At 52.3% G+C, this 16,137-nt stretch overlaps 1 protein-coding gene across 1 annotated transcript in view; it reads right to left on the bottom strand.

The window, feature by feature from the left end:
- LOC138366476 (serine/threonine-protein phosphatase 6 regulatory ankyrin repeat subunit A-like) overlaps positions 1 to 16,137 on the bottom strand; it is a 208,575-nt gene that overhangs the window by 34,238 nt on the left and 158,200 nt on the right. The window lies entirely within an intron of this gene.

Raw genomic sequence — 16,137 nt, 5'->3', positions numbered from 1 at the left:
AGTCGCATATAGTCCTGGGGACCATTCAGGCTTGTTCGCATTTGTGTTCCTCACGTGTGCCCCAAAGAATGAGGTGAGTTGATGAAATGCTATGCCCAAGATTACCATCCGAGTTGCCGGCGGGGAAGTGGTTCAAATAGCTTCGGCTATCACTTCCTTTTGTCCGGCCGTGATGGTCAAGCGGATTAAGGCGCCCTGTAGTTACCAGTTGCGTTGCTCCTGGGAGTATGGGTTCGAGTCACTTCTGTGGTGTGAGTTTTCAGTCGCATATAGTCCTGGGGACCATTCAGGCTTGTTTGCATTGTGTTCCTCACGTGTACCCCAAAGAATGAGGTGATTTGGTGAAATGCTATGCCCAAGATTACCATCCGAGTTGCCGGCGGGGAAGTGGTTCAAATAGCTTCGGCTATCACTTCCTTTTGTCCGGCCGTGATGGTCAAGCGGATTAAGGCGCCCTGTAGTTACCAGTTGCGTTGCTCCTGGGAGTATGGGTTCGAGTCACTTCTGGGGTGTGAGTTTTCAGTCGCATATAGTCCTGGGGACCATTCAGGCTTGTTCGCATTTGTGTTCCTCACATGTGCCCCAAGAATGAGGTGATTTGGTGAAATGCTATGCCCAAGATTACCATCCGAGTTGCCGGCGGGGAAGTGGTTCAAATAGCTTCGGCTATCACTTCCTTTGTCCGGCCGTGATGGTCAAGCGGATTAAGGCGCCCTGTAGTTACCAGTTGCGTTGCTCCTGGGAGTATGGGTTCGAGTCACTTCTGGGGCGTGAGTTTTCAGTCATATATATATATATATATATATATATATATATATATATATATATATATATATATATATATATATATATATATATATATATATTTGTATCATTGGAGCAGAAGTGTGAAGTATAATCCAAGTGTGGCAGAACTACTGTAAATATAATTGATGGACATTGTTTTTGTCTATATTTCCAATGCATCAATATATGAAACTAGGAATCTAATTTGCCTTAATTCGTGGAAATGATGTAGCTTTTTATCGCATTATGTATTTGTTAGCAATCACCCCAAGTCTCTACCACAATATCTGTTTCTAAATTTTTGTAATGATAAACAGCACGATATTTTCGCATCATTAGGAATATATATTTGCCTACATGGCCTGGTGGGCCTCGTAGCCTGGTGGATAGCGCGCAGGACTCGTAATTCTGTGGCGCGGGTTCGATTCCCGCACGAGGCGGAAACAAATGGGCAAAGTTTCTTTCACCGTCAATGCCCCTTTTACCTAGCAGTAAATTGGTACCTGGGAGTTAGTCAGCTGTCACGGGCTGCTTCCTGGGGGTGGAGGCCTGGTCGAGGACCGGGCCGCGGGGACACTAATGCCCCGTAATCATCTCAAGATAACATGTAATTATATTTCAAATTTATATACAGTATCTAAATATGAGGGTTATCCAGAGCTCTCTGCCATGGGAAAATATCCACTGGGATAAATAACCGCTAAATTAATAACGGTTTATAGTTTAAATCTTATATGTGAGAAACTCTTAGTAAAATATAATTAATTAGGATTATAGATATAACTATAATTATAACTGGGTAGAATGGAGCCTATGTGAGGGAAACTATGTCGCCACTAACCAAAGTGGCCACATGAGCTACTAAAATTCCTCTTCATATTGAGTTAACAGATTCGACGGTATTGGTTACGTTTGCCTCTCATTCAATTATTAACTACTACTGTTAAAAGTAGCAGATATGCTGAAGCACTTTTAATTAAATTATGTGGGAACATTGCTGTTAAGATAAATGACAAGCCACTAAAATACATATTAATATCAATCTGATTGTTATATTCTTTCATTTGAAGTTTTAGGAGTAATATAAATTGATTACAAAGACAAGTAAGAAATCATTTGCCCTATCCTAGTCTTCACATTATTGCATAAACCACATTAATCTCAGCGCCTACCCGACGGGGTAGAATTTCTACTATAAATAAATATCTTTAAAGCTAAACTCTATACTCAGTATTGTGGCTCCTTAGCAAATTTAATATTAATTTTGTATGTGCAGACCCCCAAGGGTGAGATATAACATTTAGCACGAGTGGTGCCGAGTACTATATAGTACTTGATGTTCATGTTCACAGCTCTGTGTCTGGGTTCTCTTTCTCTGTCTACCGTAAACCCATGCATAGTGGCATGTACATTCACTTCTTTTCCTACCATCCTCTTTCTGTTAAGAAAAGTGTCCTCGTCTCTCTCTTCCTCCGCGCTCTACGCATCAGCGACCCTCAGTTTCTTGATTCTGAAATTGCCTTTATCTACAAATCATTCTCTCGCCTTGGTTATCCTTTGCATTTCATCACTGTGCCCACTCTCAAGCTAAACGAAATTTCTTTCATCCTAAACCTGCTTCCAACACTAGTAGCACTGTACTATGCCTTCCCTTCATATCTGAACTTAAAACTTTACCAATACCTTTCGTCCTCTTGACATTAAACTCGCCTTTCGACAAACTAACACACTTCGTAGCAATCTAGTTCACACTGCTCCTCCTGCTTCTAATGCTACTGGTGTCTACTCTATTTCCTGTTCATCTTGTCCTACTCCAATACTTTGGCGAAACTGGCCGTACACTGAATGACAGACTTAAAGAACACAAGAGAAGTGTTATGTCTGCAGACACTAACAATGCTCTCTTCTGCCATGTGAGGGATTCTAATCATCCCATTGATTGGTCTTCCTCCCAAATAATCTTTCCTGCCTCTACTCTACAAGACGCGTCTTGTAGAATCGGCTCTTATTAACAATGTACCCAACATGAACTGAGTCCTGGCTTTGTTGCTGTGGACTCTTCCCTTTCACAGTATAGACTCAAATGCTCTAATCTTTCTAGCAAACGTGACTTAACATAAGCTTTCCCCTTCCATTTCTTTCTTTCTCTTTCCCTTTCTTTTCTCTCTTCTCCCTTTTCTGTTCATTGTCTTCTCCTACGCTCCCTTGCTATCCTCTTCTTATTCCTATTACTATCTCCTTCGGTGGTTTATAATTTATAATAGGAGCTGCCTCGTATGGGGCCAATAGGCCTGCTGCAGTTCTCATTACTACTATCCCCTACACCTGACTTTCCTCCTCAGCTCTCTCTTGCCTATTTAATGCCTGTCCTACCTGTCCTCATCACAATCGACTTGAGAATGGTCCAGGACGGACCGAAACGTCGTCGTCCCTTCAATTTCTAGTGTGTGGTCTGGTCAACATACTTCAGCCACGTTATTGTGACTCATCGCCTGCATACTATATAGTACTATATATATACATTTGTATATAAGCTTTACTTAAAATTTAAAGTTATTTCTATTAATTATTAGTTATGTTACATTGATGTTTCACTTTTGAATGATAAGAAGCACGACTGTACCACACCAATGGTGATAAGGAGGAGCTAACCTGAGTGAATTTCCTAGCAGTTGCACTGATCTTCACTCATACTCACACATGCATCAACAATGATTTTGACCTTTAGTACAAGCAGTGCAACCCAGACAAAATGTCTATGACAAGTTCTCTGTTCTACCAATCACTTGTGAGTCACAAGAGACATGTGACCCGGCAACCCAGAAATGTGAGCAACTTGCTCAGAGTTCATCTATGACTTCCAAATTACTTAAAAGCGACATACAGTTGGCACAAAAGAAATTACAGCATGTATCAGAAACTGCTGATAAACACATTCAAAGGCTCATTGTGGAGAAAATCAATGCAAACTGATTAGATAACTTCTTGTCGATATGACAAGATATGAGGAGGAGGAGGAGGTTCAAGATCGTTTGGACAATTAATAAACATTTCAGAATAATTAAGTACTATGCCAACAACACAAAAGTGCTTTGTCAACAACCAGAGCAACTTCTCTTAGTAACTTTATCATTAGAAGCTAACTTACTTACCATTAAGTTACCACCTTTTGAAGATATTGATAATTGAAGCTGGGATAACTTTTGGAGGTCCTTTGACACATTGATGAATTCAAAGGATTCAGTCTCAAATTACTAAGTTTACGTATTTCAAGGTGTATTAGCAGGTGAAGCCAAGGCAGCCATTTCTAATTTAGATCTTACTGAAGATAACTACGATGCTGCCATCAACGGGAGAATCTACTTTCACAATTAAATCTGTAACTAATTATTGCAATAAGTAGGTCGTCATTGCGAAACTTTATTACCAACTACAGGATCTTCCAATTGTAGGTAATACAGCTCAAGCATTACAAAGCTACGGGCTACAGGCAGAATCCATGGTTGAGGCAGTAGCTTCACAAGCTCAAGCATTAGCTTGATGTACACAATGCAGAATGGATTATAAAACTAGAGATACAGAGAAAGCTACAGAAGGAAATCCTAACATCTGTGTTTTCTAATTACACAGCAGACATTATTTCTCTCACTGAGTTTTTTGAAGGAAGTGCGGATGACTTCTTGTCATGATTAATGATTAATTCTGTTAATCGTATGAAAGCCCATAGTAAAATTAAATCATCACCAGGAAGGTCTTCGATAAATCTAAGGTAGATAGATCATTTAAGACTAAACCTCAGCAACACATTTCAAGTGGAAGCAAGGCAGCGTGGGAACTTACACTATTTCCCCAGGAAAACCTGTAGTAACTGCGGCTCCACTAAAGGAAAGTGCTACGTTGCTTGCAACCGGGTTTAAACATCGTTCCTGTAATGAAGATCATGCATAGTACCAGTGCTGTAACTATCTAGACTGTGCCAGTTGAATTAGTCATTTGCAATATTTGCAACTGTGCAAGAAGTGCCTGCAAGCCCATGACACTAGCAAGTGTACGACCAAACTAGACACTTATCATAAGTGTAAAAATGGTCAACACCATACTGCTTTTTGTGACGGGAGGAACAAGCTCCACAATCACAAGAATCTAAAACAAAAACCTCTGCAGGTATCAAGTACTACAAAACAGAGAGCAATGTGTGAGTTGTGTTAACTCAAACCAGCACTGCAGCGTTTCTTGCAAATGGCCATGTTAACTCTAAACCATAGGAGAAAATATTTCGGGTTAGAGAGTTGTTTGGTGAAGGATCGCAGAAAAACATTGTCATTCAAGAGAATGTAAATTGAATTGAAACTTGAACCAGTTGATGCAGGTCACTTTGAAAATCTTAGGGACAAATAGGGACAATCTTAACAAATAGTGAACCTCGCTTTATATTCGTTTGGGCAAGTACTTCAGATCTGTATATGCTATCGTCATAGAACATAATCCATCCCATCGGACCTTCATATGCCTGGTCTGGCAGCCACGACCAGACCTTCATGTGCCTGGTCTTGCAGCCAAAACCAGACCTTCATGTGCCTGGTCTGGCAGCCACGACCATACCTTCATGTGCCTGGTCTTGTAGCTACGACCAGACCTTCATGTGCCTGATCTTGCAGCCACGACCAGACCTTCATGTGCCTGGTCTTGCAGCCAAAACCAGACCTTCATGTGCCTGGTCATGCAGCCAAAACCAGACCTTCATGTGCCTGGTCTGGCAGCCACGACCATACCTTCATGTGCCTGGTCTTGTAGCTACGACCAGACCTTCATGTGCCTGGTCTTGCAGCCACGACCAGACCTTCATGTGCCTGGTCTTGCAGCCACGACCAGACCTTCATGTGCCTGGTCTTGTAGATACGACCAGACATTTATTTGCCTGGTCTGGCGGCCACGACCAGACCTTCCTGTGCCTGGTCTTGCAGCCACGACCAGACCTTCATGTGCCTGGTCTGGCAGCCACGACCAGACCTTCATGTGCCTGGTTTGGCAGCCACGACCAGACTTCATGTGCCTGGTCTTGTAGCCACGACCAGACATTTATTTGCCTGGTCTGGCAGCCACGACCATACCTTCATGTGCCTGGTCTTGTAGCTACGACCAGACCTTCATGTGCCTGATCTTGCAGCCACGACCAGACCTTCATGTGCCTGGTCTTGCAGCCAAAACCAGACCTTCATGTGCCTGGTCATGCAGCCAAAACCAGACCTTCATGTGCCTGGTCTGGCAGCCACGACCATTCCTTCATGTGCCTGGTCTTGTAGCTACGACCAGACCTTCATGTGCCTGGTCTTGCAGCCACGACCAGACCTTCATGTGCCTGGTCTGGCAGCCACGACCAGACCTTCATGTGCCTGGTTTGGCAGCCACGACCAGACTTCATGTGCCTGGTCTTGTAGCCACGACCAGACATTTATTTGCCTGGTCTGGCAGCCACGACCATACCTTCATGTGCCTGGTCTTGTAGCTACGACCAGACCTTCATGTGCCTGATCTTGCAGCCACGACCAGACCTTCATGTGCCTGGTCTTGCAGCCAAAACCAGACCTTCATGTGCCTGGTCATGCAGCCAAAACCAGACCTTCATGTGCCTGGTCTGGCAGCCACGACCATACCTTCATGTGCCTGGTCTTGTAGCTACGACCAGACCTTCATGTGCCTGGTCTTGCAGCCACGACCAGACCTTCATGTGCCTGGTCTTGCAGCCACGACCAGACCTTCATGTGCCTGGTCTTGCAGCCACGACCAGACCTTCATGTGCCTGGTCGTGCAGCCACGACCAGACCTTCATGTGCCTGGTCTTGTAGCCACGACCAGACCTTTACTTGCTTGGTCTGGCAGCCACGACCAGACCTTCCTGTGCCTGGTCTTGCAGCCACGACCAGACCTTCATGTGCCTGGTCTGGCAGCCACGACCAGACCTTCATGTGCCTGGTCTGGCAGCCACGACCAGACCTTCATGTGCCTGGTCTGGCAGCCACGACCAGACCTTCCTGTGCCTGGTCTTGCAGCCACGACCAGACCTTCATGTGCCTGGTCTGGCAGCCACGACCAGACCTTCATGTGCCTGGTTTGCCAGCCACGACCAGACCTTCATGTGCCTGGTCTTGTAGCCACGACCAGACATTTATTTGCCTGGTCTGGCAGCCACGACCATACCTTCATGTGCCTGGTCTTGTAGCTACGATCAGACCTTCATGTGCCTGATCTTGCAGCCACGACCAGACCTTCATGTGCCTGGTCTTGCAGCCAAAACCAGACCTTCATGTGCCTGGTCATGCAGCCAAAACCAGACCTTCATGTGCCTGGTCTGGCAGCCACGACTATACCTTCATGTGCCTGGTCTTGTAGCTACGACCTGACCTTCATGTGCCTGGTCTTGCAGCCACGACCAGACCTTCATGTGCCTGGTCTTGCAGCCACGACCAGACCTTCATGTGCCTGGTCTTGCAGCCACGACCAGACCTTCATGTGCCTGGTCGTGCAGCCACGACCAGACCTTCATGTGCCTGGTCTTGTAGCCACGACCAGACCTTTACTTGCTTGGTCTGGCAGCCACGACCAGACCTTCCTGTGCCTGGTCTTGCAGCCACGACCAGACCTTCATGTGCCTGGTCTGGCAGCCACGACCAGACCTTCATGTGCCTGGTCTGGCAGCCACGACCAGACCTTCATGTGCCTGGTCTGGCAGCCACGACCAGACCTTCATGTGCCTGGTCTGGCAGCCACGACCAGACCTTCATGTGCCTGGTCTTGTAGCCACGACCAGACCTTCATGTGCCTGGTCTTGCAGCCACGACCAGACCTTCATGTGCCTGGTCTTGCAGCCACGACCAGACCTTCATGTGCCTGGTTTGGCAGCCACGACCAGACATTCATGTGCCTGGTCTTGTAGCCACGACCAGACCTTTATTTGCCTGGTCTGGCAGCCACGACCAGACCTTCCTGTGCTTGGTCTTGCAGCCACGACCAGACCTTCATGTGCCTGGTCTGGAAGCCACGACCAGACCTTCATGTGCCTGGTCTGGCAGCCACGACCAGACCTTCATGTGCCTGGTCTTGTAGCCACGACCAGACCTTCATGTGCCTGGTCTTGCAGCCACGACCAGACCTTCGTGTGCCTGGTCTTGCAGCCACGACCAGACCTTCATGTGCCTGGTTTGGCAGCCACGACCAGACCTTCATGTGCCTGGTCTTGTAGCCACAAACAGACCTTTATTTGCCTGGTCTGGCAGCCACGACCAGACCTTCCTGTGCCTGGTCTGGCAGCCACGACCAGACCTTCATGTGCCTGGTCTGGCAGCCACGACCAGACCTTCATGTGCCTGGTCTGGCAGCCACGACCAGACCTTCATGTGCCTGGTCTGGCAGCCACGACCAGACCTTCATGTGCCTGGTCTTGCAGCCACGACCAGACCTTCATGTGCCTGGTCTTGCAGCCACGACCAGACCTTCATGTGCCTGGTCTTGCAGCCACGACCAGACCTTCATGTGCCTGGTTTGGCAGCCACGACCAGACCTTTATGTGCCTGGTCTTGTAGCCACGACCAGACCTTTTTTTGCCTGGTCTGGCAGCCACGACCAGACCTTCCTGTGCCTGGTCTTGCAGCCACGACCAGACCTTCATGTGCCTGGTCTGGAAGCCACGACCAGACCTTCATGTGCCTGGTCTGGCAGCCACGACCAGACCTTCATGTGCCTGGTCTTGTAGCCACGACCAGACCTTCATGTGCCTGGTCTTGCAGCCACGACCAGACCTTCGTGTGCCTGGTCTTGCAGCCACGACCAGACCTTCATGTGCCTGGTTTGGCAGCCACGACCAGACCTTCATGTGCCTGGTCTTGTAGCCACGAACAGACCTTTATTTGCCTGGTCTGGCAGCCACGACCAGACCTTCCTGTGCCTGGTCTTGCAGCCACGACCAGACCTTCATGTGCCTGGTCTGGCAGCCACGACCAGACCTTCATGTGCCTGGTCTGGCAGCCACGACCGGACCTTCATGTGCCTGGTCTTGCAGCCACGACCAGACCTTCAGGTGCCTTTTCTTGCAGCCACGACCAGACCTTCATGTGCCTGGTCGTGCAGCCACGACCAGACCTTCATGTGCCTGGTCTTGTAGCCACGACCAGACGTTTACTTGCTTGGTCTGGCAGCCACGACCAGACCTTCCTGTGCCTGGTCTTGCAGCCACGACCAGACCTTCATGTGCCTGGTCTTGCAGTTACGACCAGACCTTCATGTGCCTGGTCTGGCAGCCACGACCAGACCTTCATGTGCCTGGTCTTGCAGCCACGACCAGGCCTTGATGTGCCTGGTCTTGCAGCCACGACCAGACCTTCATGTGCCTGGTTTGGCAGCCACGACCAGACCTTCATGTGCCTGGTCTTGTAGCCACGACCAGACCTTTATTTGCCTGGTCTGGCAGCCACGACCAGACCTTCCTGTGCCTGGTCTTGCAGCCACGACCAGACCTTCATGTGCCTGGTCTTGCAGCCACGACCAGACCTTCATGTGCCTGGTCTGGCAGCCACGACCAGACCTTCATGTGCCTGGTCTTGTAGCCACGACCAGACCTTCATGTGCCTGGTCTGGCAGCCACGACCATACCTTCATGTGCCTGGTCTTGTAGCTACGACCAGACCTTCATGTGCCTGGTCTTGCAGCCACGACCAGACCTTCATGTGCCTGGTCTTGCAGCCACGACCAGACCTTCATGTGCCTGGTCTTGTAGCTACGACCAGACCTTCATGTGCCTGATCTTGCAGCCACGACCAGACCTTCATGTGCCTGGTCTTGCAGCCAAAACCAGACCTTCATGTGCCTGGTCATGCAGCCAAAACCAGACCTTCATGTGCCTGGTCTGGCAGCCACGACCAGACCTTCATGTGCCTGGTCTGGCAGCCACGACCATACCTTCATGTGCCTGGTCTTGTAGCTACGACCAGACCTTCATGTGCCTGGTCTTGCAGCCACGACCAGACCTTCATGTGCCTGGTCTTGCAGCCACGACCAGACCTTCATGTGCCTGGTCTTGCAGCCACGACCAGACCTTCATGTGCCTGGTCGTGCAGCCACGACCAGACCTTCATGTGCCTGGTCTTGTAGCCACGACCAGACCTTTACTTGCTTGGTCTGGCAGCCACGACCAGACCTTCCTGTGCCTGGTCTTGCAGCCACGACCAGACCTTCATGTGCCTGGTCTGGCAGCCACAACCAGACCTTCATGTGCCTGGTCTGGCAGCCACGACCAGACCTTCATGTGCCTGGTCTGGCAGCCACGACCAGACCTTCATGTGCCTGGTCTGGCAGCCACGACCAGACCTTCATGTGCCTGGTCTTGTAGCCACGACCAGACCTTCATGTGCCTGGTCTTGCAGCCACGACCAGACCTTCATGTGCCTGGTCTTGCAGCCACGACCAGACCTTCATGTGCCTGGTTTGGCAGCCACGACCAGACCTTCATGTGCCTGGTCTTGTAGCCACGACCAGACCTTTATTTGCCTGGTCTGGCAGCCACGACCAGACCTTCGTGTGCCTGGTCTTGCAGCCACGACCAGACCTTCATGTGCCTGGTCTGGAAGCCACGACCAGACCTTCATGTGCCTGGTCTGGCAGCCACGACCAGACCTTCATGTGCCTGGTCTTGTAGCCACGACCAGACCTTCATGTGCCTGGTCTTGCAGCCACGACCAGACCTTCGTGTGCCTGGTCTTGCAGCCACGACCAGACCTTCATGTGCCTGGTCTTGCAGCCACGACCAGACCTTCGTGTGCCTGGTCTTGCAGCCACGACCAGACCTTCGTGTGCCTGGTCTTGCAGCCACGACCAGACCTTCATGTGCCTGGTCTTGCAGCCACGACCAGACCTTCGTGTGCCTGGTCTTGCAGCCACGACCAGACCTTCATGTGCCTGGTTTGGCAGCCACGACCAGACCTTCATGTGCCTGGTCTTGTAGCCACGAACAGACCTTTATTTGCCTGGTCTGGCAGCCACGACCAGACCTTCCTGTGCCTGGTCTTGCAGCCACGACCAGACCTTCATGTGCCTGGTCTGGCAGCCACGACCAGACCTTCATGTGCCTGGTCTGGCAGCCACGACCGGACCTTCATGTGCCTGGTCTTGCAGCCACGACCAGACCTTCAGGTGCCTTTTCTTGCAGCCACGACCAGACCTTCATGTGCCTGGTCGTGCAGCCACGACCAGACCTTCATGTGCCTGGTCTTGTAGCCACGACCAGACGTTTACTTGCTTGGTCTGGCAGCCACGACCAGACCTTCCTGTGCCTGGTCTTGCAGCCACGACCAGACCTTCATGTGCCTGGTCTTGCAGTTACGACCAGACCTTCATGTGCCTGGTCTGGCAGCCACGACCAGACCTTCATGTGCCTGGTCTTGCAGCCACGACCAGGCCTTCATGTGCCTGGTCTTGCAGCCACGACCAGACCTTCATGTGCCTGGTTTGGCAGCCACGACCAGACCTTCATGTGCCTGGTCTTGTAGCCACGACCAGACCTTTATTTGCCTGGTCTGGCAGCCACGACCAGACCTTCCTGTGCCTGGTCTTGCAGCCACGACCAGACCTTCATGTGCCTGGTCTTGCAGCCACGACCAGACCTTCATGTGCCTGGTCTGGCAGCCACGACCAGACCTTCATGTGCCTGGTCTTGTAGCCACGACCAGACCTTCATGTGCCTGGTCTGGCAGCCACGACCATACCTTCATGTGCCTGGTCTTGTAGCTACGACCAGACATTCATGTGCCTGGTCTTGCAGCCACGACCAGACCTTCATGTGCCTGGTCTTGCAGCCACGACCAGACCTTCATGTGCCTGGTCTTGTAGCTACGACCAGACCTTCATGTGCCTGATCTTGCAGCCACGACCAGACCTTCATGTGCCTGGTCTTGCAGCCAAAACCAGACCTTCATGTGCCTGGTCATGCAGCCAAAACCAGACCTTCATGTGCCTGGTCTGGCAGCCACGACCAGACCTTCATGTGCCTGGTCTGGCAGCCACGACCATACCTTCATGTGCCTGGTCTTGTAGCTACGACCAGACCTTCATGTGCCTGGTCTTGCAGCCACGACCAGACCTTCATGTGCCTGGTCTTGCAGCCACGACCAGACCTTCATGTGCCTGGTCTTGCAGCCACGACCAGACCTTCATGTGCCTGGTCGTGCAGCCACGACCAGACCTTCATGTGCCTGGTCTTGTAGCCACGACCAGACCTTTACTTGCTTGGTCTGGCAGCCACGACCAGACCTTCCTGTGCCTGGTCTTGCAGCCACGACCAGACCTTCATGTGCCTGGTCTGGCAGCCACGACCAGACCTTCATGTGCCTGGTCTGGCAGCCACGACCAGACCTTCATGTGCCTGGTCTGGCAGCCACGACCAGACCTTCATGTGCCTGGTCTGGCAGCCACGACCAGACCTTCATGTGCCTGGTCTTGTAGCCACGACCAGACCTTCATGTGCCTGGTCTTGCAGCCACGACCAGACCTTCATGTGCCTGGTCTTGCAGCCACGACCAGACCTTCATGTGCCTGGTTTGGCAGCCACGACCAGACCTTCATGTGCCTGGTCTTGTAGCCACGACCAGACCTTTATTTGCCTGGTCTGGCAGCCACGACCAGACCTTCGTGTGCCTGGTCTTGCAGCCACGACCAGACCTTCATGTGCCTGGTCTGGAAGCCACGACCAGACCTTCATGTGCCTGGTCTGGCAGCCACGACCAGACCTTCATGTGCCTGGTCTTGTAGCCACGACCAGACCTTCATGTGCCTGGTCTTGCAGCCACGACCAGACCTTCGTGTGCCTGGTCTTGCAGCCACGACCAGACCTTCATGTGCCTGGTTTGGCAGCCACGACCAGACCTTCATGTGCCTGGTCTTGTAGCCACAAACAGACCTTTATTTGCCTGGTCTGGCAGCCACGACCAGACCTTCCTGTGCCTGGTCTGGCAGCCACGACCAGACCTTCATGTGCCTGGTCTGGCAGCCACGACCAGACCTTCATGTGCCTGGTCTGGCAGCCACGACCAGACCTTCATGTGCCTGGTCTGGCAGCCACGACCAGACCTTCATGTGCCTGGTCTTGCAGCCACGACCAGACCTTCATGTGCCTGGTCTTGCAGCCACGACCAGACCTTCATGTGCCTGGTCTTGCAGCCACGACCAGACCTTCATGTGCCTGGTTTGGCAGCCGCGACCAGACCTTTATGTGCCTGGTCTTGTAGCCACGACCAGACCTTTTTTTGCCTGGTCTGGCAGCCACGACCAGACCTTCCTGTGCCTGGTCTTGCAGCCACGACCAGACCTTCATGTGCCTGGTCTGGAAGCCACGACCAGACCTTCATGTGCCTGGTCTGGCAGCCACGACCAGACCTTCATGTGCCTGGTCTTGTAGCCACGACCAGACCTTCATGTGCCTGGTCTTGCAGCCACGACCAGACCTTCGTGTGCCTGGTCTTGCAGCCACGACCAGACCTTCATGTGCCTGGTTTGGCAGCCACGACCAGACCTTCATGTGCCTGGTCTGGCAGCCACGACCAGACCTTCATGTGCCTGGTCTGGCAGCCACGACCGGACCTTCATGTGCCTGGTCTTGCAGCCACGACCAGACTTTCATGTGCCTTTTCTTGCAGCCACGACCAGACCTTCATGTGCCTGGTCGTGCAGCCACGACCAGACCTTAATGTGCCTGGTCTTGTAGCCACGACCAGACGTTTACTTGCTTGGTCTGGCAGCCACGACCAGACCTTCCTGTGCCTGGTCTTGCAGCCACGACCAGACTTTCATGTGCCTGGTCTTGCAGCCACGACCAGACCTTTATGTGCCTGGTCTGGCAGCCACGACCAGACCTTCGTGTGCCTGGTCTTGCAGCCACGACCAGACCTTCATGTGCCTGGTCTTGCAGCCACGACCAGACCTTCATGTGCCTGGTCTGGCAGCCACGACCAGACCTTCATGTGCCTGGTCTGGCAGCCACGACCAGACCTTCATGTGCCTGGTCTTGCAGCCACGACCAGACCTTCATGTGCCTGGTCTTGCAGCCACGACCAGACCTTCATGTGCCTGGTCTTGCAGCCACGACCAGACCTTCATGTGCCTGGTTTGGCAGCCGCGACCAGACCTTTATGTGCCTGGTCTTGTAGCCACGACCAGACCTTTTTTTGCCTGGTCTGGCAGCCACGACCAGACCTTCCTGTGCCTGGTCTTGCAGCCACGACCAGACCTTCATGTGCCTGGTCTGAAAGCCACGACCAGACCTTCATGTGCCTGGTCTGGCAGCCACGACCAGACCTTCATGTGCCTGGTCTTGTAGCCACGACCAGACCTTCATGTGCCTGGTCTTGCAGCCACGACCAGACCTTCGTGTGCCTGGTCTTGCAGCCACGACCAGACCTTCATGTGCCTGGTTTGGCAGCCACGACCAGACCTTCATGTGCCTGGTCTGGCAGCCACGACCAGACCTTCATGTGCCTGGTCTGGCAGCCACGACCGGACCTTCATGTGCCTGGTCTTGCAGCCACGACCAGACTTTCATGTGCCTTTTCTTGCAGCCACGACCAGACCTTCATGTGCCTGGTCGTGCAGCCACGACCAGACCTTCATGTGCCTGGTCTTGTAGCCACGACCAGACGTTTACTTGCTTGGTCTGGCAGCCACGACCAGACCTTCCTGTGCCTGGTCTTGCAGCCACGACCAGACTTTCATGTGCCTGGTCTTGCAGCCACGACCAGACCTTTATGTGCCTGGTCTGGCAGCCACGACCAGACCTTCGTGTGCCTGGTCTTGCAGCCACGACCAGACCTTCATGTGCCTGGTCTTGCAGCCACGACCAGACCTTCATGTGCCTGGTTTGGCAGCCACGACCAGACCTTCATGTGCCTGGTCTTGTAGCCACGACCAGACCTTTATTTGCCTGGTCTGGCAGCCACGACCATACTTTCCTGTGCCTGGTCTTGCAACCACGACCAGACCTTCATGTGCCTGGTCTTGCAGCCACGACCAGACCTTCATGTGCCTGGTCTGGCAGCCACGACCAGACCTTCATGTGCCTGGTCTTGTAGCCACGACCAGACCTTCATGTGCCTGGTCTTGCAGCCACGACCAGACCTTCGTGTGCCTGGTCTTGCAGCCACGACCAGACCTTCATGTGCCTGGTTTGGCAGCCACGACCAGACCTTCATGTGCCTGGTCTTCTAGCCACGAACAGACCTTTATTTGCCTGGTCTGGCAGCCACGACCAGACCTTCCTGTGCCTGGTCTTGCAGCCACGACCAGACCTTCATGTGCCTGGTCTGGCAGCCACGACCAGACCTTCATGTGCCTGGTCTGGCAGCCACGACCGGACCTTCATGTGCCTGGTCTTGCAGCCACGACCAGACCTTCATGTGCCTGGTCTTGCAGCCACGACCAGACCTTCATGTGCCTGGTCGTGCAGCCACGACCAGACCTTCATGTGCCTGGTCTTGTAGCCACGACCAGACCTATACTTGCTTGGTCTGGCAGCCACAACCAGACCTTCCTGTGCCTGGTCTTGCAGCCACGACCAGACCTTCATGTGCCTGGTCGTGCAGCCACGACCAGACCTTCATGTGCCTGGTCTTGTAGCCACGACCAGACCTTTACTTGCTTGGCTTGGCAGCCACGACCAGACCTTCCTGTGCCTGGTCTTGCAGCCACGACCAGACCTTCATGTGCCTGGTCTGGCAGCCACGACCAGACCTTCATGTGCCTGGTCTGGCAGCCACGACCAGACCTTCATGTGCCTGGTCTGGCAGCCACGACCAGACCTTCATGTGCCTGGTCTGGCAGCCACGACCAGACCTTCATGTGCCTGGTCTGGCAGCCACGACCAGACCTTCATGTGCCTGGTCTTGTAGCCACGACCAGACCTTCATGTGCCTGGTCTTGCAGCCACGACCAGACCTTCATGTGCCTGGTTTGGCAGCCACGACAAGACCTTCATGTGCCTGGTCTTGTAGCCACGACCGGACCTTCATGTGCCTGGTCTTCCAGCCACGACCAGACCTTCATGTGCCTGGTCTTGCAGCCACGACCGGACCTTCATGTGCCTGGTCTGGCAGCCACGACAAGACCTTCATGTGCCTGGTCTTGCAGCCACGACCAGACCTTCATGTGCCTGGTTTGGCAGCCGCGACCAGACCTTTATGTGCCTGGTCTTGTAGCCACGACCAGACCTTTACTTGCTTGGTCTGGCAGCCACGACCAGACCTTCCTGTGCCTGGTCTTGCAGCCACGACCAGACCTTCATGTGCCTGGTCTGGCAGCCACGACCAGACCTTCATG

Source organism: Procambarus clarkii, chromosome 19 (genome assembly GCF_040958095.1).
Source record: "Procambarus clarkii isolate CNS0578487 chromosome 19, FALCON_Pclarkii_2.0, whole genome shotgun sequence".
NCBI lineage: Eukaryota > Metazoa > Arthropoda > Malacostraca > Decapoda > Cambaridae > Procambarus > Procambarus clarkii.
The sequence above is the reverse complement of the archived record's forward strand: the minus strand, read 5'-3'. Positions and strand labels throughout refer to the sequence as shown.